This window comes from Bos grunniens, chromosome 1 (assembly GCF_055505025.1).
Source record: "Bos grunniens cultivar Pamir isolate PY7600 chromosome 1, Bosgru_T2T1.0, whole genome shotgun sequence".
Taxonomy (NCBI): Eukaryota; Metazoa; Chordata; class Mammalia; order Artiodactyla; family Bovidae; genus Bos; species Bos grunniens.
In genome coordinates this window covers 64,881,541-64,905,757 of record NC_141165.1, presented here as the reverse complement: position 1 = coordinate 64,905,757, position 24,217 = coordinate 64,881,541, and the positions used below count along the sequence as shown (strand labels likewise).

The following is a 24,217-nucleotide window of genomic DNA, read 5'->3' as shown; positions in this document are numbered from 1 at the left end:
CTTAAAGTAATCTCTTTTTAGCTGCAAATGGATATGGTATAGATGATTCACTTTCAGTAGTTACTGCCAACTCTGATTTTAGTTCATAATAATGAAGTATCCATCACTGTAAGACTCTGAGTGATGTTACTTATGTTTGAAACCTAAGTGTATTATAATTGTAAGCATTAACATTTATCTTTCACTTTTGCCTGTGGACTGACTATGTACTCTGTTTGAAGGTAAGAGTAATTTAATTTTAGCATTGTGAATATTGTGTCCACAAAACTCTTGTGGCCAAAAGTTCAGATAATGAAATGTGTGGATTATAATAATACCAATGTTGGGATAATCCAGACAACTGTATTATGTTAATAATAGCTAGAAAGACACATACAATTTGATTAGAAAGTAAAGTAACCAAGATAGAGCACTCTAGACCAAAGGCAGAAAGGATTTGGCATTGGACATGGTGGAAAAGGGGATATGAAAGCACTTAGAGCCTAAATTTTGCAAATCCTAGGTTAAGCAAGCAAGTACTTCTAAAGCAATTTTTTTTTTTTAATCTCCACCCAAAACACCAATGCTCAGTCAAAAGTAGACACTGTAGTCTGTGAGCACACCACAAGAGTAAACACACCCACTGCCATCCAGCTGATTATTCTATCAAGATAAATAAAGATACATTTCCTGAATCAGAGGTTGCAACCATGTAGGCAAACAAAAGGAGAAAATTTTGATAATAGATGTGCTGGCCTAGTGCAGCACCGGAGAAGGCAATGGCACCCCACTCCAGTACTCTTGCCTGGAAAATCCCGTGGACGGCAGAGCCTGGTTGGCTGCAGTCCATGGGGTCGCTAAGAGTCGGACACGACTGAGCAACTTCCCTTTCACTTTTCACTTTCACGCATTGGAGAAGGAAATGGCAACCCACTCCAGTACTCTTGCCTGCAGAATCCCAGGGACGGGGGAGCCTGGTGGGCTGCCATCTATGGGGTCGCACAGAGTCGGACACGACTGAAGTGACTTAGCAGCAGTGCAGCACAGACCTGACTGTCAGACCTCATTAACAACAATCATGCTTTTTACAGTATATCAAGTGATGAACTGAATCATATCAACAATGAAAAAAGAATTTCCTCTTGTTCTTAGATGCTTTGATTTGGAAAATGGAATTTAAAATCACCTTCTTGATTTTTATAAGGATACTGTAAAACCACAGAGAAGATAAAGAATGTTATCTTGTCCAGATAAGACCTAGACTTTGCCCATTGTATTTTAGTTTTCTATTGCTGCCATAACAAATTATCACAAACTTACTGACATAACACAAATTTATTTTCTTACCATTCTGGAGATCAGGATTCTGAAATGACACTCACTGAATTAAAATAAAGGCATCAGGGCTAAAAATCAGGCTATTACCATGGTTTACTTTACCTTTCTAAATGCTGTAGGGAAGAATCTGTCTTCTTGATTTTCAGGTTTCCAGAGGCCACCTTCATTCTTTTTCTTGGAGTCCCTCATATCTTCAAAGCAACCAAGGACTGGTTTAATCTATATATCACATCACTCTGACACTAACTCTTCTACCTCCCTCTTTCACATTTAAAGGTCCTTTGATTACTACATTGGGTCCACTTGACCATTTAAGGATATTCTTCCTATCTTAAAGAGGGGTTAATTAACAACCTTAATTCTATCTTCTACTTTAATCTCATTTTGTCTTGTAACATAAAATATTTACAAATTCCAGGCATTAGGAAGTGACCATCTTAGGAGGCTATTATTCTATTAAAAGCAAAGATAAAGAGTAAAAATCTCTTACTGTATTATGAGACAGAAAGAAACGTGCAATTGTTATTTTGTGTTAAATGAGGTAATATGTGCTTACTTAATAGCTTTGCTTTTAAATTCTTCATTTATAAACTCAAATTTATTTATCTTAAAGATTAACAATAATGTAGCTTATAAAGTTTAAAACAGTAAAAGTTCAAAAAATAAACTGCTCTATCAGAGGTAAGAATGAAACATAAAAATATTGCTTTTATTATTATATTTTTATTAGTCCAGTTAATTACTGCTAATTGTCATTTTTTACTATTCTACTGAAATTTTGTTTACTAATAATTATGTAACAGAAAGGTAAATAATATGTAATACTATATAATTTCATAAATGCCTATTTTTCATATGCTAATGTTAAAGTAATAATAGACATGGATATAATTGTGTTACATTATATTATGCTATTTTATGTTGGGTTTTTTGGACTGGAATGGTATGACAAGATGGCTCTCTAAACAGTTAATCATTTTAATATTTGGATCTAAGCCAAAGAGATTGATCTGAACTGGAAGTATTTGGGAGTTTAAAAATATCAATCCCACCTTTGTGTTGCTTTCTACATGCTCACACTACAATATCACACTACCTTGTAATTATTTGCACACCCATTAAACAGTGAACATTGTGAGGGGAAGTAGGACAGCGTAATTAACTTTGTTCTTCTTGTAGCCAATATAGTGTCTGGCATATAACAGATTCACATAAATACTTGTATGAAATTGTCTCTTTGAAAAGTTTTAAAGAGTATTTTTAAAAATACTAACATGTTATCTGTGGTTGAATATTTTATATAAGAAAGAGTAAAAGAAATAAGAGAATGAGTTTTGCAGCAGTATTAACTTTTTATTTAAAAGATGAACATTCAGCTTGAAAAAAAAATCAATTTTAGAAACAGTTCTCTTGGAAACACAAATATAAAAAGATGTTTCAAGGACAAGAAAGGACTTCATACAAAGTATGAAATCCATACCATGTAAGTTAATAAGAGACCATTATGTCAAATTTGCAAGGAAATGTTACAGATGCATTTCAGTTATATAAGGAAATAAAGCCACTGTGTGTTAAGATAATTTTCAGTATCAAGTTTAAATTTTCAGTATAAAGTTCAGTATCAAGTACTAAATGAATTGCTGCCAAACTGATTAATATGGTTTGGTTAAAAGTTGATATCTTTGAAATTTATACGAAAAAGTTTATGTAAAAAAGCTTTACAAAAAACTTCTGAAATCAGGCATGAGATAAATAAGAATTAATTTATCTGTATAAAGCTGAAGTTAATGAGTTAGGGAATCTTCCCCTTTAAAATATTACTTAGCTCTTAATGACTGACCTTTGATTCCCAATATGATTACTGTTCTTCTGTTTCATTAGAATAGAAAAGACATTATTTCAAAATTGTCTTCTGAGATAAATACAACACTCATAAAGAAAATATTTTAAAAGTTAATGTAATTTTGATCTTCAAGGACAGATTCTAATAATATAAAAGTTACCATTTCTACCATAAATGGTACAATGAAATTTAAATATTTATTATAGTTAGATTATTTTGTGCATTTTACATATTTCAAAAGCATGGTATAGCTCAAAACAAAAGACTATTTCAATGATAGTATTAAAATGTAATTTAAAAGAAATAGACTATAAGTCTTCTCCTAACAAAGCTAATCTCATTCTGAGTAGATTAAAGAATCTAGATGAAATTACATTGCAGGTGTGGGAGTACTCATGCACAGACTATAAAAAGTTCCTCAAGACTTTTGCCATTACTGCTCTTCCCTATCTATCCTTTGCATGGAACCTAGAATATCAGCAAGAGTCTATTTCAATCCATTGAGTTAGAAATTCACAGCCTCTGAGTGTTAGAAGATTATTTGTGACGCTATGTTTTATTTTTCCATTGAAATGCTATTGTTAGATCATTTAACTGCCCTATTTTATTTTATTTTTTATTAGTCTATACCCTAAGGAAAGGCTGCCTCTTAAGGAAAATAAAATAGAGAATCAATTCTGCAGCAAATCACATTTATTAACAGGTTAGTGAGAACCTCAAGAAAAATAAAAATTGTGATAATTGCATCTGCTTCAGTTTAAAGAGACTCAGGAAGGGGTGGTAAACGTCAGGCAGCATAAAACGCCTTTAACAGTCTCCAGAATCCAGCAAGTCACTAATACGTGATTTCTAATTACTTTGTAGTTTGTCACTGTTCAACCCAATCAAATCTAATTGACCAGAAAATTTTGGTTAGATTGTACTCAACTATGGCTAAATTTTTATTGTTATTATTCTAGTTTCTTTGTGAACATCTCAACTTTACTGCATCATTAAACCTTAAATTAGATTTTGATAAGAATATTTCATAAAATTTTTCAAACAACCGCAATATTCACACAGCATGACAGTATTCTTAAATCCACTGTCATGTTTTTTAAAAAAACATTTAAATTCTACCCATTCTTTCTGGGTTATTAAAAACAATGGCACTTTGATCTTAATTAAACACTTCATTTGAAAGCCAGGACTAACAAATGTCAACTGCTAAAGGTGAACCATGTTAAATGTATGTCAGAGCATTTTTCATATCATGTAGGGAATTCAAGTCTGAGGGGTCTTAGTTTCAGAATCACTGATGAGGGATATATATACAAGAAAGGTGGCAATTAACTACTTCAATTTAGAAGCTTGCATTACTTTATCTTCATGTTGAGAATCATAATCTAAGCAATAGTTTAGACATATCTGCTGTCAATTCTCTAAAATCTAGAAAAATAATATAGAAATGATTGTTTGTTGTCTAAATGTCTACTTTGTCCTTATACTCTGTGTGTTCAGTTCAGTTCAGTCGCTCAGTCGTGTCCGACTCTTTGAGACCCCATGAACCACAGCATGCCAGGCCTCCCTGTCAATCACCATCTCCCAGAGTTCACCCAAACCCATGTTCATCGAGTCAGTGATGCCATCCAACCAACTCATCCTCTGTCGTCCCCTTCTCCTCTTGCCCTCAATCTTTCCCAGCATCAGGGTCTTTTCAAATGAGTCAGCTCTTCGCATCAGGTGGCCAAAGTATTGGAGTTTCAGCTTCAACATCAGTCCTTCCAATGAACACCCAGGACTGATCTCCTTTAGGATAGACTGGTAGGATCTCCTTACAGTCCAAGGGACTCTCAAGAGTCTTCTCCAACACCACAGTTCAAAAGCATCAATTCTTCGGCGCTCAGCTTTATTTATAGTCTAACTCTCACATCCATACATGACCACTGGAAAAACCATAACCTTGACTAGACAGACTTTGTTGGCAAAGTAATGTCTCTGCTTTTTAATATGCTGTCTAGGTTGGTCATAACTCTGTGTTACTAAAGCACTGAAAATAAACACACATGAATTTATTCCTGAAAGAGTATGGAAAAAAAAAAAATGCTTGCTCACACTGGTAATTTTTTTTTTTACAAACTGCCTCTATAAGACAAGACAATAAAATAACATTATTAGAAACCTCCATGTAGGTTGTTTTATATTTTATCTGCTGACATTTTCACTTGTTTGTTTATTTTATTTTCCACAATATGTGCAACCTTCAGAGGACATCAAGTATGTTTGAAAAAAAGAGCTAACGCTTTTTGTTAATGTCAGATGTAATGGGCCAGTCAAAGAACAGATCTAACCAGTTCTGATCAGTTTGGGCACTAATATGCAAGTCTTTCAGTTATCAAAGAAATGGACAGAAAATACATTACATGACAAGATGGCTGGACTACAGCAACTAATACAAAAGTGGAACTGAGTCGGACTCTATGAGTTCTTCTAGGGATAGACCCCTCCCTGTGTCTCTGCTACAGTCTCTCTGAAGTACCCAGATAACAGCATCTTATACATATTTCCTAAACTTTTTCAGATAGCTAATGCCAAATGAAAGAAATTAACTACTTGATGTTCAAGAGTATGTAGCCCACAGACATTTTGGCATCTAAGGACTGATCACCATCAACTAATCAGAGAACTGTGCAAGAACTGATTACTCATACTCTGTAACACTCTCCCCCTACCCTCCACCATCCCGACTGGACTTTTAAAAATGTTTTGCTGAAACCCTTCTGCAGTTCGGAGTCTTTGAGCACAAGCCACCGGTTCTTGCATGGCCCTGCAACAAACCTCTCCCTGCTCCAAACTCTGACGTTTCCACTTGTTTGGACTCACTGCGCATCAGGTACACAAACCAGGCAACCCTAAGGGAAATCAACCCTGCACATTCATCAGAAGGACTGATGCTAAAGCTGAAGCTCCAATGCTTTGGCCACCCGATGCAAAGAGCCAACTCATTAGAAAAGACCCTGATGCTGGGAAAGATTGAAGGCAGGAGGAGAAGGGGACACCAGAGGATGAAATGGTTGGATGGCATCACTCACTCAGTGGACATCAGTTTGAGTACATTCCGGGAGATGGAGAAGGACATGAAAGACTAGCACCCTGCAGTTCATGGGGTCATAGAGTCAGACACGACTTAACTGAAGAATAACAACAATCAAAGGGCATCAAAAGCCTTTTAAAATATTATTTCAAAATTACGTATCTTAACATAGGAGCAATTTCTACTAACAAGTGAAAAAATTATCTCAAAGATCTCATGTCTCATGCAATATAACCATTCTCAAAATGATCATATCTGAAGTAACTTGCATACTTCTACAAATGCACATGATTATTAAATTAAAACTATGAAAATAACTAAGAAAGAAGAAGTTGTTGAGAGCGCCCAACTAAACGCATTAAAACCCCAGTTCTTTCTAATTTTCCCTTTGACACTGGGATAACACACATAGCTCCCCACAGTCATGAGTTCAATTTTCTTGTAGACATATATTCTGATTTGAATTGTGCCACAGAGATTAGATAAGACTCCCAGAATATATTGACTTGGCCCACTTCCCTTCTTCTACTAGGCTTGTAGTGTAATTACCATTAGCGTCTGATAAAATATACTTATCTCAACTGAAATATGGGTTTAAATGGGATCAGAGAAATATATAACATGGTTGTAAAAATGAAAAAATTGCAAAGTAAAACTGATGAAACAAGAATTTTACGTTAGAAAATATACTTATTTAAACTACAATGATTATTTTTCCATATAAAATATGTTTTAAAATATTAGTTAAAACATGAATCAAAAGACACTAAGACTTTAAAATACTTCTTAAAAAATCATCCAACTAGTCCCAAACAGGTGGTATTTCTCTCCTTTAGTTGTTCACATGATTTTTTCAGTGAAAATATTCGTAAAGAGAGAAGCTACTAAACTGGTAATTTACAAAATATGTCTTATGCTTGTATTATAGTCCTGGAGTCAAAGTTCTCATTCCAGGACAATAAAGAAGAAAAAAAAAGACCCTCACAATAAAACATTAAACTGATGAATTATTATGGTCAAAAATCACCTTTCCCATCAATACTAATGTATAATTCAAAGGGAAATTCAAACCAAAACTATTCAATCTTATTTCACCTATTTATTTTTAATTACTTAAAAAGGAATAGATACAGAGCTCAATAAAGGCTAGGCAATATTGTGTTTTGCATAGAAACAAAATTTTACAAACATAGATTGAGTTGGAAACGACCTTGGAATTTATTCAATCCAGTAGTCAAGTTCAATCCACTTTCTGCTTCACCCTTCCTCAGCCCAGATGATTTACTTGTTTGTCCAGCTTTAAAATACTTGAACCTCAACAGCTTTAGAAGAGACACAGCCTCTCTCTCCCTATAGACTCATCCTTTCCTATTGTCTCACACACAGCCACTCCATACAATTCATATTAATATATTACATGTCTCATCTTCAAGGCTCAAGAATTTGCCACCTTTCCTTGTTTAATCTAACTCCTTCATTTCAGAACCTAGAGAACAGTCAGAAGGTTGAAATGGTTCATGCCAATTCCTTCCCTATTTTGAAGGTCATGCTGGATCACCTCAGATTTCCTAGCTGTTGGTTCCGTGCTATTTTCTGAACCTTTGCAACATCCATATCATTTAAAGTTTTCTACATAGTAAGCCTGAACCAGCAGTGGAACATTGATTGCAGCTATTGTTTTACAGAAAAAAAGTATTTCAGTCATACACTAGCATCATCTGCTCAAAATAGGAGTTCTCCAGGAAGAACTATAAACATTCTTTAAAATGTATCTTTATACTCTAATGCCTAAATGGAAGTCCACAGTCTACATGTGGCCATATATAAACTGATGTCCCACAAGTTCATCAGACCTATACAAACTTGGAATAAACAAGAAAAGCAAAAAACATGCCATATCATGACACAAACTGCACTGTTGTCATGATTTTAAAATAAAATAATGAATCAACCTAAGTTAAAAAAGAGAATAATTTGATTACTTACAATAAAATTACAATTGAATAAAAATCAATTGATACCTCAAAGGCAAGAAAATTGTACCAATTTTGATTGCCACACAGAAATTAAAGTATTTAGATAGTGCTTCCCCCAAAATGGGCTCAATTCCATGAAATAAAAGATGAAGAGAAACTGGAATACATAAGATTTTGTCACAGAATAATGCTCACATTCTTCTCTCTTTTTCAAAATTAGCAGCTATTGGCACATTATAGACATATGCCAAGTCATCTTATTAAAAGTTGATTCAAGAGTAAAAGTCATATTCTAATTAAAACAATTAGATCTTACTTCAGTCGAATGATCCTAGTGCAACCAGAGGGTCTTTGTAGGTCACAGGACTCTGACAAGCTGAACAGAGGACTCTTCATCCAGGTGCTTAACAGTCAAAACTCATTTCCTGTTCATAAATTAGAAAAACAAAGATGATCAATTTAAATTGGGAGTTGTATTAGATAATCTATCAGTTGGCTTTTGAATTTTATTCTTTAGTTAATGCTTTTCAGAACTATATTATCAGTTCTTTTTAGGGTAAGTAGCCTGAAATTCTTCATACTTTTTAGATGTCAATAATGCATAAATAGACAGTAATTTTTAATCATAGTATTTTATTTCAAGAACAAATATATACACAAACATACAAATATTTTCCTATCTTTCTCCCATTTTCAAGTGTTTATATATATACCTTAATTTAGCTAGCCTAAGTGGGACACTTACCTTGCGCCATGCACTACCAAACACAATAAAAGATAAAGCAGAAGACACATAACTGGACATGATGACTCATGTCTGTTGAAAGAAGGGATTAACCAAAGGAAGAAATACACAGTAGAAAGAGCACATTTAGGACTGAACACCTGCTTCTTCTGTTGAACACCTCTGTGACATGGTAATTGATGTTATTGTTTAAATATTAATTTAAATTTGGGATAAAAACAGTTGAATGATTGTGAGAATTGGAGACATTGTATATAGTAACATGCAAAGCACATTTCCTCACATGGTGCTTAATAATTAATTGATATTTTGTAGTATTTTAGGATATTGGCACTCTGTCCCTATTATTTTGTATCTTCAAATGCTATTCTGCATTTTATAATTATAGACTTTGATATTAAGTAATAATTCCGTAATTATAGAACCACTTTTTTTTTTTACTTTCCCTCTTCAATTTTATATTTTCATCTTAGCTTTGAGATATCTGAAAGCTACTCTATGTTTTCATCACCCTTTTAAAATTATTTCCCCAAAATAAGCTATCATTTTCTTCAACCAAGATCAACTTGCAGCATTGCATAAACTTCTGACTAGGGAAAAAAGATCTTGCCCTATCATTGGGTTAGTTCATTTTCTTTTTGCTCTCCTAATTATTTCTCCCTCATTTGAAAATTTCACATCTGCCTTAAGCTTTTTGTAATAGGAAATAATGGGTCATAAAGTACCTAACTCCCAAAATATAGAATAAAATAATATTTCTGCATTTTTATCTTAAATTTCTTCTGCTTTCAGTGAAAAATTACTTAAGGTAGATCCCATAGATTCATCCAATTTGGAAGCCTCTTCCAACTTTCTTTTCTCATAAATTTCAAAGCTTCTTGATAAGAAAAACAAAACTTTTTTTAATACAAAAATGATAAGATTTCTAAATTCACCTATTATCAAATAAAGTTCTTGGCTCAATTTTAGTGACATACATCATCTATATAGACATATACACACACTCATGCATATAGGTCAGGACATTTTAGAATATCTCATTTGTGGTGAATAAAAGGGTTGTCCAATGGGGAGGACTGAAGGCCACTGCTGAATTCTCAACTTTTATTTAAAAGGACCTCAAGATTCCATTTATGGGCATGATTGTGCAAGAAATAATCCTTGTCTTAGTACCAACGTAAGCTTCTACTATCCCTCAAACATTGAAAATGAAGGAGTCATAATAAAAATGGTATAGGCATGCTTACAAAAAGACTTAAGTCAAGCTACAAATCACAGGAATTCCAAGTCTCACAGGACTTTTCCTTCTAACCCTCTCAGAATCTAACTAGATAAGATGGCAAACTACCATCTGCATCCCCGCATTTGATTAAAAATTAAACTGTATAGGATGGGCTAGATAGCTGAAAAGTCATGTCATTTTGTCTAAAATAATGCCTTCAATCAATCCCCCTTGCTTTTCCTAACCCCAAATTCAATATTATGTTTACTAAATGAAATGAACTCTTGTTTCATCTATTGAAATGCATTATTCAAGATGTGATTTTCTCACATTCTTAGAGAAACTTGCCTGAATTAGTTCCTTGTGGATGTTTCAAATATTACCATAAGTCAGAATACTGGAACAAGAAGGAAGCCTGGAGATTCTCACTCAAATACTCACACAAACACTGACCGTCGGCTCCCACCAGACAGTTTATTTGATAATAGACTCCATCCAGACCCTATGTCCAATATTTTGTGAATAAAATCTCAGAAATAAAAATCCCCACTTATTAACAGAGAATTTTTCCTCTCTACAGAGTCTTTCAGATGAAATACATTGTATCAGAAAGACAAAATGGTACAACTCTTTGGAAATTGTCTTTAGTTTTTATGGCTTGATGAAAACATATTAATACTCTAATTTTGGGTTTTCTTAATCACAGTATATTAAAACAAACAAAAGAGCAACATAATATATAATCTTTTCCAATTTAGGAAACTTTCTCTGGTATTAATATATCATTAACAACCATCCTTTTTCAGGTTGTCATTTTACTAGGAGATTATGAAGGATGACTTTTCATAAAATAGTTTTCTTCTTGATTCTACTGATCAAGAACTAACAAAAATCCTCTGTTGTCAATCACCTAAATTTTATTTTCAGTTTAACATCAATTTAAAATTCACCATGAAACAAGCATATAATCTTCAAGTATTATACGTGAATTTTGGATTTTTTAATGTCTTGATCCACATCTGAGATTCTTGACATCAAGGACTATGCCTTAGTTAGCTGTGCCCCCAGGACCTATCACTGTGGCAATATATAGAGTATGTACAAGGGTTAATTAAATGGCATCTGTGACTCAGCATTTCTAATACTTTCCACATCACAGATCTCCTCACAGCCTGCTGGAAGAACACACCGAGTATTCCTTCCATGTCTTTTCTTGTGCTGACCTTCCTTTCTAAGACATTTACTTTGCTCTCTTTTGCTTAGTTTCTATTTGTTCTCTAAGATTTACATATATCATGAAATCTATTCTAGCCTAGGCATTTAATTTCTAATTTTTTTTAAGGATGGATGCAACACTGAACTCCAATCTTTTGAAGGAGAGTAGGAAAAACAGATTTATACTTCTTAGATATCCCCCCACAGCTCCTGGCTCAAAGTTGGGCACATAGTTGCTGACTAATACAGAGGATACAGATGATTCATGAGCTGGTAAAGGTACAAGTCCCTTGTGGATGAAACAGATCAGGGAACAGCAAACTATAGGCCAGGAGCTAAATTCAGCCTGCTATCTGTTTTCATAAATAAAATTTCACTGGAACACGGCCACATCCATTCATCTATGTATAGTCTGTAGCTGCTTTCCTGCTATAATAGCAGCACTGAGTAGTTACGACAGGGACTGTCTGGCCCTCAAGCCTAAAATATTTATTACCTGGTCCAGCATAAGTATGCCAATCAGTGTATTAGCTCAGTGGTTTTTTAGCATGGGCCCAAGATGATATCTGAGCCATTCACAGCCTTAACCATTGTAGTAAGACAACTCTCTATAATCCAGTTCTTAAATATTTGTCCCTGAACTGACTGCACTGACATTATCCAGAAACTTGTTAGAAATGCAGTCTCACAGCCCATCCCAGACAACAGGTCAGAAATTCTGAGACAGGGGCCAGCAATCTGTGATTTTGCCAACTCCTCAAGCAATTCAAATATACACTAAAATTTGAGAACTACTAAGCTAGATAAGCAGAGAAGGCAATGGCAACCCTGGACAGAGGAGCCCGGTAGGCTGCAGTTCACGGGGTTGCTAGAGTCGGACACTACTGAGTGGCTTCACTTTCACTTTTCACTTTCATGCACTGGAGAAGGAAATGGCAACCCACTCCAGTATTCTTGCCTGGAGAATCCCAGGGACGGGGGAGCCTGGTGGGCTGCTGGCTATGGGGTCGCGCAGAGTCGGACACAACTGAAGCAACATAGCAGTAGCAGCAGCAAACTAGATAAGGCTTCCCTGGTGGCTCACCTGGTAAAGAATCTTCCTGACATGCAGGAGACCCAGAGTCAATCCCTGGGTCAGGAAGATCTCCTGGAGAAGGGAATGGCAACCCACTCCAGAATCCTAGGACAGAGGAGCCTGGTGGGCTACAGTCCATGGGTAAAGGAGAATTTATTAACACCTCACCATAATGATGTGGCCTGGCTATGGCAGATCCAATTTCTTCAACTGCTACCCCTAAATACAGAGATTTTAAGTGGTGAAAAGATATCAGTTATGTTTCATCTGCCCTAAAATGCAGCACTTTGGGTTTACTCTAAAAGAACACTAAGGAACAGGATTATTTTGATGTGGGAATTGCTACAGCACTTTCAGTAAATGCTAATACAGCTACCTGCTGTATATCCAAAGGAAAGACAATATACCAAGTGCCAAAGTGTAAAATCTATTCAAAAATAGATAGAAATATCAAAGCAATATAGCAGATAAGCTCCAGTTTTTATAGGACTGCCTGTCAAGACAAACCTCTGCTCAATGATTCTCAGCAGGGATACAGGAGAAGTGGAATACAGCTCAGTTGGAAACTCTGTTAATCAAAGATTTGTTCCAACATGCATATCCCCAGTGCTAAGTCTCAAATGTGGCCAGATAGAATTTTCTATGATAGTGTGTGGGTAGCAATAAGGAATAATCACTATCAAGCCTTGTAGAAGATGGTAACTAGCTAGCATTTGCTCTGGAAAAATATATATTAATTGCATTATATAATATATACAATTTTCATGAACTAATATTTGTTTAACTTAACAGTAAAACCCCCTTCTTCATTATTTCTCTCCAAAATACAGATTAGCACTAGCAGCTATGGCTATGATATGACAGGGTTACAATCTATAAAAATAATGGCAACAGATTGATAAGAGATAAGTGTAATAAAGTTTTCTTTTTTCTGCAAAGACTCTTGTCACAATATTTTATATTTAATGCTAAAAGCTCAGCAGCTATTTCAAGAAACAATAGCAAAATTATTTAATCTATTGAAGAGTCTCTATAAAAAGGTTAAAAGAAACATGTCAATCAATAAAAATAAACTATTGACTGATAGCCTCTAGAAAGTTCAAATTGTTTCCTAGTCATAAAAAATCATTATGCTTCCACACAACAGTATAACCATTATTTCTTTTTTGATAAATGGCACCCAGATTGTATATGCCTAAAATCTATGTAAGCATTTTATTCAATGTCCATTAAAACATGCTTCTATTTTGACATCTATCTATGGAAAATAGGAAAAGCATTCCTATCCTCTATGTAATACAAAATTGGGAAATATGGGCCTGGATTTCATACCTATGAATTCAGTAAATGATTGATGATGGTTCAGATGATCTGTTAGAATTCTGATTTAAGACTTAAAGTTCACACATTTAAATCAAGGATTGATTTGGGATCCTTATATATGAGTGCATGCTCAGTGACTTCGTCCTGTCTGACTCTTTGCAACCCTATGGACCATAGCCCACCAGGCTCCTCTGTCCATGGGATTCTTTGGCAAGAATACTGGAGTGGAATGCTATACGCTCCTCCAGGGGATCTTCCCAACCCAGGGACCAAATATGGGTCTCCTGCAAACCCTTCATTGCAGGTGATTCTTTACCACTGAGCCACTAGGGAAGCCCACTCTCACGTATAACACAGTTCAATTAAAAGAGGAAGAATATATAGTTATCTCTACGTAGGAACTATCAGCTTGTGTAAAGATTAAAACTAGGCTTCATTCAGAAATAATTCACAGTGGGGAGACCTAATACCTACCTAAAAGGACAGCAAGTCATAACCAGCAGCAGAGAGGGAGTGGGTGACAGAAAGCAATTAGGAATAGTACTCTAAAATTTTAAGGAGTGGAAAATTAGGCTAAATATTAGAAACCTTTCACAGCAAGTCCATTAGCCTCTAGAATCAACCTTTAGTTGAAATTTCTTCAATTGAGTTATTTAAAATTAGATAAGGACCCATTTTGCCAAAATACTATAGGGAATTATTCATAGGGAATGATTGTAAGGTGTACTAAATGAACTATTTGTTTTTTCTTTTACTCTTAAGTTAGATCTTTTGCATGTCTGTCATGATTTCACACACATTAAAAAACTGTGAGGCTATGAAAATGCTCTGAAGATTATTCTTACTATTATACCATATTAATTTGTACAGTTTTTATTTTTTCAAAATAAGAGGAAGATGAGATAAAATAAATAATTAAGAAATAAAAATTACTGTTGAATATTTCACTAAAAATACTAAATTCCAGGAAAAGTTCTATTAAAAGATAGTATATTCATTTATAAAATTAGTATAGTTAAAACCATATTTAATCACTAACAATGCCCCAGTACAATACATAACACCAAAGTTGGTAATCAATAAATACTAAATGAATAAGTGAACACCTCCCCTCTGGAGATTGTTTCTTCTAGGGTTTATGTCCTGGAGATGAAGGCTTATTAAAAATCAGTCAGTTCCTTCATAAGACTGTTGAAGGAAGTATGTGGTTATTTTCCCCCAAGGTAAAAGAAACCTGACTCTTCCTTCCAGATCACTTGTCAGTAATTGGATGGTTACTTAGCCTTAGGCTTCTAGGCTTTGTGCTGTATGTCAAGTTCTTGATCCAAGTCAGGTAGCCCAAAGAGTTATCAGTAAAACACTAAGCTACTTTGTCTTTCTGGATTTCATACTTATAATGCCACCATTCCTAACAGCTGTTTATCATATAAATTCAAATTTGTGGCTTCAGAGATATTGCTGCCTGCTCAATTAACTCAAAAGGATTACAAACGCAAGTTATGTCAGTTCAGTTCAGTCACTCAGTCATGTCCATCTCTTTGCAACCCCATGGACTGAAGCATGCCAGGATTCCCTGTCCATCACCAACTCCCAGAGCTTGCTCAAACTCATGTCCATCGAGTCAGTGATGCCATCGAACCATAAGTCAATCTCTCTGGATTTCATTTCCAGCTAAACCATGAGCAATAACTTGGGCAAGTTATTTAACTCTTAGGTTTATTTCTTCATCTGTAAAATGAGAAAATTATATAGTTATATCATCTCACAACATTATATCAAGGATTAAAAATCTGGTAACTTATGAAAAATGCTGTTATGTGCCCATGAAAGAGACTATTTGGGTTCAAATTCTAGTCCTGATATTTATTAACTGTGTGTACTGGTGCACCTTATTTAGCCTCACTGTGTCTAATAAATGCATACCAAAAAAAAAGGTCCTGTTATTTAAGAAGATTTACTGGGATATAATTTATATAATACATCTAATGTAGATAACTCAGTGATTTTTAGTAAATTTACACAAGAATGTAATCATCATCATAGCCCAGTTTTAGAACACTTCTGTTTATCTTGGATATTTTCCCTGTGCTCATTTGTAGTCAATCCCCACTCCCAATCCCAGGCAACCATTGATTGTCTTTTGTCTCTGTGGGTTGTGACACTTTAATCATATAACATGTGACCTTTGCTTTCTGATGTCTTTTACTTAACATAATAGTTTTAAGGGTTCATCATAGCATATATCAGTACTCTATTGCTTTTTATTGCCAAATAATATTCCACAGTATAGGTGCTATAATAGCCTGATATTATAGCTAGACAGATAGAGATAGAAACAGATATTAATAGATATAGACATCTCACCATCATCCTATAATAATGAAAGATCTAAAGAGCATTTCCTCTTTTCTGGCAAAGCTAGTCTCTGTGATACATTTAATTTTAGGACAATTTTACAGTGTTAAATAGGAGTTTTGAGGATTTCATCTGTTTCCCTGTCAGTTAAGACTATGACTAGACTAGCAAAAATAAACTAAATACATTTCTAGACAGTCAATATGTTTCTATGATATATATTCTTTTTCATCCCTTCCTTTCATCTATCACTGCCATTTCAAATTTGTGACTCACCATTCCCTTTAAAGCCCTGTGACAAGTCATTATTCTTATTCTTTGTTGTTTCCTATGGCTCCTTAAGACCAATAAAAACATAAATAATAATGGAAGCAAGTAGTCTGGGAAGAAGGAGATAGCAGGGATTCAAGGACCTGAAAAACAGAGTATGGATGATCACCTGCTCTTGAGTATATATAGAGAAAAGGGCCAAAGAGAGAAGAGCCAACTTTTAAAAAGTTATAAAAGGGAGATCCATGAGGGAGGCAGGTAAAAAAAATATATATATATAGTGTAAATAACATGAGAAGAAAATAGGGTCCCAAGGGGAAAGGAATGAAAAGTTTCAACAATATGCAAAGGTTTAGGCAACGTAGACATCAAGTAACTTGGAGCATCCCCAACCATCTCCAAGGGAGGAGGATGTTTAAGACCATTTGAGCCAGGTAACATAAATTAATGAAGTATCTGGACATAAAACAAATAGTTACAAGGACTGTTGCCATGTCAGATGATAAGTCCAGGCATATCAGGTCTTCAAATATGACCAAAATAAATGTGGGGAATGTCTCAATTTTTAAATGTTTTTTACAAACATATTTTTTAAAATGCATTGTATAGTAAATAATCATACAACATGATCAACTAGAATTTATTTCAGATATACAAGGCTGGTTCAACATTTAAAAACCAGTTATGCACTCCATCACATCAACAGTCTAGGAAGTAAAATTACATGATCACATCAAAAGATGAGAAAAATTATTGGATAAAATTCAAAATTCATTCATGATAAACCTCTCAACAAATTAAAAGTACATGAAAGTGAAAGTGAAATTCACTCAGTTGAGTCCAACTCTTTGTGGACTATGGACTATACAGTCCATAGAATTCTCCAGGCCAGAATACTGGAATGGGTAGCCTTTCCCTTTTCCAGGAGATCTTCCCAACCCAGGGATTGAACCCAGGTCTCCCACATTGCAGGCGGATTCTTAAGAACCTATTCAATTTGACAAAGAATATCTAAAAAATCCTACAACTAACATCATATTTAATGATGAGAAACTAGATGCTGTCCAGCTATGATCAAGAACAAAACAAGGATGTCCCCTCTTATTATCCTTTTCAACATCACACTGGAGGTACTAGATAATGCAATGAGAAAGGGAAGGAAAATAACGGGTAAAACAAGTATGCAGAGTGGGAAGAAATAAGTAAAACTGTTCACAGATTATATGACTGGCTATGGATAAAATCTGAAAAAAGTCAACCAAAACTCCTGGAACTAATAAGCAATTATATAAAAGTTCATGTACAAGGTGAATATAGAAAAGTCAATTGCTTTCCTAAATATATGAATACCAGTGATAAACATGAGAAATTTGGAATTAACACAATACTATTTATATTATATACCCCAAATTAAAGACATGGATATGTATAAGATCTATACTATGACAACTATAATACCCTGATGAACAAAATAAAAAATTAAATAGAGAGATATTCCATGTTTATCAATAGGAGATTTAATATTATCAAAATACCAGTTCTTCTCAACTTGATCTATAGATTTTGTGTAATCCTAATCAAAATTCCAGCAAATTTTTGTATGGATATTGACAAACTGATTCTAAAGTTCATATTGAAAGATAAAAGATAGAGAAAAGTCAACATTATATTAAGGAAGAACAAAGTCTGAGGACAGGTGCTATCTGATTTCAAGACTTATAATAAAACTATAGTAAATTCAGTTCAGTTCAGTTCATTCGCTCAGTTGTGTCCAAACTTTGCAACCCCATGAACCTCAGCACACCAGGCCTCCCTGTCGAACACCAACTCCCAGAGTCCACACACCACAAACCCATGTCCATTTGGACGGTGATGCCATCCAACCATCTCATCTTCTGTCGTCCCCTTCTCCTCCTGCCCTGAATCTTTCCCAGCATCAGGGTCTTTTCAAATGAGTCAGCTCTTTGCATCTGGTGGCTGAAGTATTAGAGTTTCAGCTTCAACATCAGTCCTTCCAATGAACACCCAGGACCGATCTCCTTTAGGATGGACTGGTTGGATTTCCTGCAGTCCAAGGGACTCTCAAGAATCTTCTCCAACACCACAATTCAAAAGCATCAATTCTAGACTGTGTTTGATGAAAGAATAGACGAACAGATCAATGGAACAAAATAAAGAGCCCAGAAATAGATTCACACAAGTATAGTCAACTGATCTCTGATGAAGGAGCACAGGCAATCAATTAAGAAATGATAGCCTTTTTGCAAATGGTATTGGGACAATTAGATGCCCAAAAATGGAGATACAGAAATTAGAATCTTCAAAAAACTCAAGTCATAGACCTGAATGTAAAATGCAAAACTATGAAACTCCTAGAACATAGAAGAAAATCTAGATAACCTAGGTTTGGCAGTGACTTTTTAGATACAACACTAACAGCATGACCCATTAGAAAAGATATAATAAGTTGGACTTCATTAAATTAAAAATCTTCTACCCTGTGAATGTCACTGTCAAGAGGATAGAAAGACAGCCACAAAAGACCTTTTAATCAAAATGTACAAAAAAATCCTTAAAATTCAATAATAAGAAAATGAATGGCCCAATGAAACAATGGGTAAAAGATCTGAGCAGTCAGTTTCCATAGAAGATATACATACAGGTGAAAATAAGCATAGGAAAAGATGTACAATATCATGCATCATTAGGGAATTGCAAATTAAAACAATGAGATACCACCACGTATCTATTAGAATGGCTAAATCCAAACACCAACAATACTAATGAAGATATGGAGCAATGGGACCTTTCATTAATTTCTAGGTGGAATGCAAAATGGTACAGCCACTTTGGAAGAATTTTGGCAGTTTCTTACAAAACTAAACACACACTTACCATATGACCCAACAATTGTGCTCTTTGGTATTTACTCAAATGAGTCAAAAACATGTCCACACAAAGACATGCACACAGATATTCATAGTAGTTTCATTCATAACTGTCAAAATTGGAAGCAATTAAGATGTCCTTCAATAGATAAATAGATGAATAAATAATGGTATATTCAGTCAATGGAATTTCATTCAGCCCTGAAAAGAAATGAAGTATAAAGCCACAACAATATATAACAAACTATGCATATCACCAAGTCAAAGAAGATAATCTGAAAGCTACATACTGTATGATTTCAAGTGTAAGACATTCTGCAAAATGCAAAACCATCAGATCAGATCAGGTCAGTCGCTCAGTCATGTCTGACTCTTTGCGACCCCATAAATCGCAGCATGCCAGGCCTCCCTGTCCATCACCAACTCCCAGAGTTCACTCAGACTCACATCCATTGGGTCAGTGATGCCATCCAGCCATCTCATCCTCTGTCATCCCCTTCTCCTCTTGCCCCCAATCCCTCCCAGCATCACAGTCTTTTCCAATGAGTCAACTCTTTGCATGAGGTGCCCAAAGTACTGGAGTTTCAGCTTCAGCATCATTCCTTCCAAAGAAATCCAAGGGCTGACCTCCTTCAGAATGGACTGGTTGGATCTCCTTGCAGTCCAAGGGACTCACAAGAGTCTTCTCCAACACCACAGTTCAAAAGCATCATTTCTTCAGCGCTCAGCCTTCTTCACAGTCCAACTCTCACATCCATACATGACCACAGGAAAAAACCATAGCCTTGACTAGATGAACCTTTGTTGGCAAAGTAATGTCTCTGCTTTTGAATATGCTATCTAGGTTGGTCATAACTTACCTTCCAAGGAGTAAGCATCTTTTAATTTCATGGCTGCAGTCACGGTCTGTAGTGATTTTGGAGCCCAAAACAATAAAGTCTGACAATGTTTCCACTGTTTCCCCATCTATTTCCCATGAAGTGATGGGACTAGATGCCATGATCTTCATTTTCTGAATGTTGAGCTTTAAGCCAACTTTTTCACTCTCCACTTTCACTTTCATCAAGAGGCTTTTGAGTTCCTTTTCACTTCTGCCATAAGGGTGGTGTCATCTGCATATCTGAGGTGATTGATATTTCTCCCGGCAATCTTGATTCCAGCTTGTGTTTCTTCCAGCCCAGCATTTCTCATGATGTACTCTGCATATAAGTTAAATAAACAGGGTGACAATATATAGCCTTGACGAACTCCCTCCTTTTCCTATTTGGAACCAGTCTGCTGTTCCATGTCCAGTTCTAACTGTTGCTTCCTGACCTGCATACAAATTTCTCAAGAGGCAGATCAGATGGTCTGGTATTCCCATCTCTTGAAGAATTGTCCACAGTTTATTGTGATCCACACAGTCAAAGGCATTGGCATTGTCAATAAAGCAGAAATAGATGCTTTTCTGGAACTCTCTTGCTTTTTGCATGATCCAGCAGATGTTGGCAATTTGATCTCTTGTTACTCTGCCTTTTCTAAAACCAGCTTGAACATCAGGAAGTTCACGGTTCACATATTGCTGAAGCCTGGCTTGGAGAATTTTGAGCATTACTTTACTAGCTTGTGAGATGAGTGCAATTGTGCGGGAGTTTGAGCATTCTTTGGCATTGCCTTTCTTTGGGATTGGAATGAAAACGGACCTTTTCTAGTCCTGTGGCCACTGCTGAGTTTTCCAAATTTGCTGGCATATTGAGTGCAGCACTTTCACAACATCATCTTTCAGGATTTGGAATAGCTCAACTGGAATTCCATCACCTCCACTAGCTTTGTTCATAGTGATGCTTTCTAAGGCCCACTTGACTTCACATTCCAGGATGTCTGGCTCTAGGTCAGTGATCACACCATCATGATTATCTGGGTCATGAAGATCTTTTTTGTACAGTTCTTCTGTGTATTCTTGCCATCTCTTCTTAATATCTTCTGCTTCTGTCAGGTCCATACCATTTCTGTCCTTTATCGAGCCTATCTTTGCCTGAAATGTTCCCTTGGTGTCTCTAATTTTCTTGAAGAGATCCCTAGTCTTTCCCATTCTGTTGTTTTGCTCTATTTCTTTGCATTGATTGCTGAAGAAGGCTTTCTTATCTCTTCTTGCTGTTCTTTGGAACTCTGCATTCAGATGTTTATATCTTTCCTTTTCTCCTTTGCTTTTCACTTCTCTTCTTGTCACAGCTATTTGTAAGGCCTCCTCAGACAGCCATTTTGCTTTTTTGCATTTCTTTTCCATGGGAATGGTCTTGATCCCTGTCTCCTGTACAGTATCACGAACCTCATTCCATAGCTCATCAGGCACTCTATCTATCAGATCTAGTCCCTTAAATCTATTTCTCACTTCCACTGTATAATCATAAGAGATTTGATTTAGGTCATACCTGAATGGTCTAGTCGTTTTCCCTACTTTCTTCAATTTAAGTCTGAATTTGGCAATAAGGAATTCATGGTCTGAGCCACAGTCAGCTACTGGTCTTGTTTTTGCTGATAGAAACAGTATTAAGATCAGTGATCATCAAGGGTTTGCTGCTAAGTCACTTCAGTCGTGTCCGACTCTGTGTGACACCAGAGGAGATGGCAGCCCACCAGGCTCCCCTGGGAAGTAAAGATGAACAGGTGGAGCTTAGAGGATTTTTGAGCAAGGAAACTATTTTGTAAGATATATAATTGTGGACACGGACATGATACCTTTGTTAAATCAGTAGAACAACGTAAACGTGTTCACTCTAATGCAAACTGTTGATAATGATGTGTCAATGTTGGTTTATCAACTGTAACACACTGGGGTGGAATGTGGATGTTCAGAAAGGCTGCATATTGTCCCTATGGTGAAAGGATACATGTGAACTCTCTGCTTTCTGTTCACTTTTGCTGTGAGCCTAAAACTGCTGTGAAAATAAAGTGTATTCATTTTTTAAAATTTGAATAAAATGAAAACAAGTCTATTTATTTAAAAACAACTGAATAAAATTAAAGAAAGCCACATATAGTGTGAGTCAAACAAAACAGGTCACCAGACTCAATTACAATTGTTTAAAGACTATGGCAGCACATACTCTCCAAGACTTAGAATATAATTAACAATATGTATAAAACACAGAAATAATGAGTAAAGGAAAATGGTCATTATTATACCATCCTTTATTTCTGTGACTGAAAGGAAATCCTAAGTACTAACAAGTCAGTGGGTAATGATTTCCACATTCTAAATAAAAATGTATTTCTTTTAGAAAGCAGAATCCAGGATTCTAGCAATTCATACATAACTGAAAAATAACAATAGTCAAATATTGTATAATCAAAATATGAGAAAAGGAGGAAATAAACCTTTCCACCCAAATCCATTCTACAAGCATACATGTAGGCTAAAATTGAATACAACATTTAGAAAAGACCACAACAGTATTCAAATAAAATTAAGACATAATTTTCAGGACAATATGGACTTTCTTTCATTTACTGATTTTTCCCTAGAATCTAAAACAATTTCTAAAATACAGAAATAAAAACTAAATAGTCAGTTAATAAATACATGAATTATATATTCACTTTAGAAAAAAAAAAATTGATCTACCTATATTGTGGACCAGAAAGGGGCAAGTGTGGAGATTAGAGGAACTTAATTAGCAGCCTATTGTAACTGTTTAGCCATAAAAAAATGTGTGTGGGAAAAAGCAATGGCAGAAACGAGTGAGTGTAGCCAGAAAGAACATAAACAAAGGCACAGTTAGAACAATGAGAATCAGCCACTGAAAGCACCAAACACTGAAGGGCTAGAAGAGAGCCCGAGAAAGATACTGAGAACTAACATTTGATGATGAAGGAAAGCACTCACAAGGCAACAATGTCACAGAAACTCAGAGAGGACAGACTTCAGAGAGAATAATACTATCAGGTTCACAAAGAGGCCCGATACCATGGGCAGGGCTGGGACAAGACAAGGTGAGGGAAGCACTCACCATGGGCAGAAAAAGTTAAGGGAGATCAAAAATTCTGTAATGAAGATAAATAATGTTTAAATAAATCACTTTAAAAGTAAAAGCAAATGCAAAATAATCCATGGTGAACAAAATATAACAACTTTTTTTCAACAAATCACAACTTTGAGTAAAGACGGGTGGTTGTAGGCGCTATTACCCTGTGTTACTGTACATGCCCACAGTCCGCAGTTCCTAGACCTCGGAAGACTTTGCTTCCCACCCCCGACCCGGCCCCCAGTAGGTATATGAGGCCGACAATGGTCTGCCAATACATGGGGCAGGATGGAGTTTATATATAGGCTCTTTTTTTTTTTTTTTTTTGATAGAGCTATTAGTAACTTTTTCCACTTATTTGAGAACATTGGGGAATATTTTAACAAGGAGATCTAGGGCCATGCCTTTTTCCTTTACCACAGTTTTCCAATATGACTTGGTACAGCACTCACTGAGACTTGGAAATCTTCCTTTGGGTTTAGCAATTAAAAGTCACTGGTGATTCAGTGGGAGTAGTTTCAATGTGGTAGTGAAAGGAGTGGTCAGATTGCTGTTGATTAGAGAAAATAGGCTGAAGACAAAGGGCAAGAGAGGGAGATATTTAAGGATAAAGGGTAAATAATCCATGAGGCAATACAACTTCAACACTGTTCTTTTATTCAAACAGATCCAACCACACCTGTTTCAGGGAAGCAAAAATACAATTAAAAAAGAAAAAAAAAGGAAAATACAAGTCATTCCTGGTATGCTTCTTCAGAAACCAGCATCTTCATGGAGGCATTACACTGAATACTTATGCCTGAGGCTCTGTGCTAATCAACCAATATCACCACGGTTTCAATCAGAACATTTCTGAAAGGTTCCCAGCAATATGTATGTTGACATATCTTCTACTCATCATACCACATCCC

The 24,217-nt window shown here is 35.5% G+C and overlaps 1 protein-coding gene across 1 annotated transcript in view; it reads right to left on the bottom strand.

Annotated features, from left to right (window-relative positions):
- The window catches only part of NAALADL2 (N-acetylated alpha-linked acidic dipeptidase like 2), a 1,274,580-nt gene that overhangs the window by 1,234,804 nt on the left and 15,559 nt on the right, over positions 1–24,217 (bottom strand). The window contains exon 2 of the mRNA XM_086394834.1: positions 8,526–8,634. The gene's annotated coding sequence lies outside the window, so the exon portion shown is untranslated. The remainder of the gene's footprint in view (positions 1–8,525; positions 8,635–24,217) is intronic.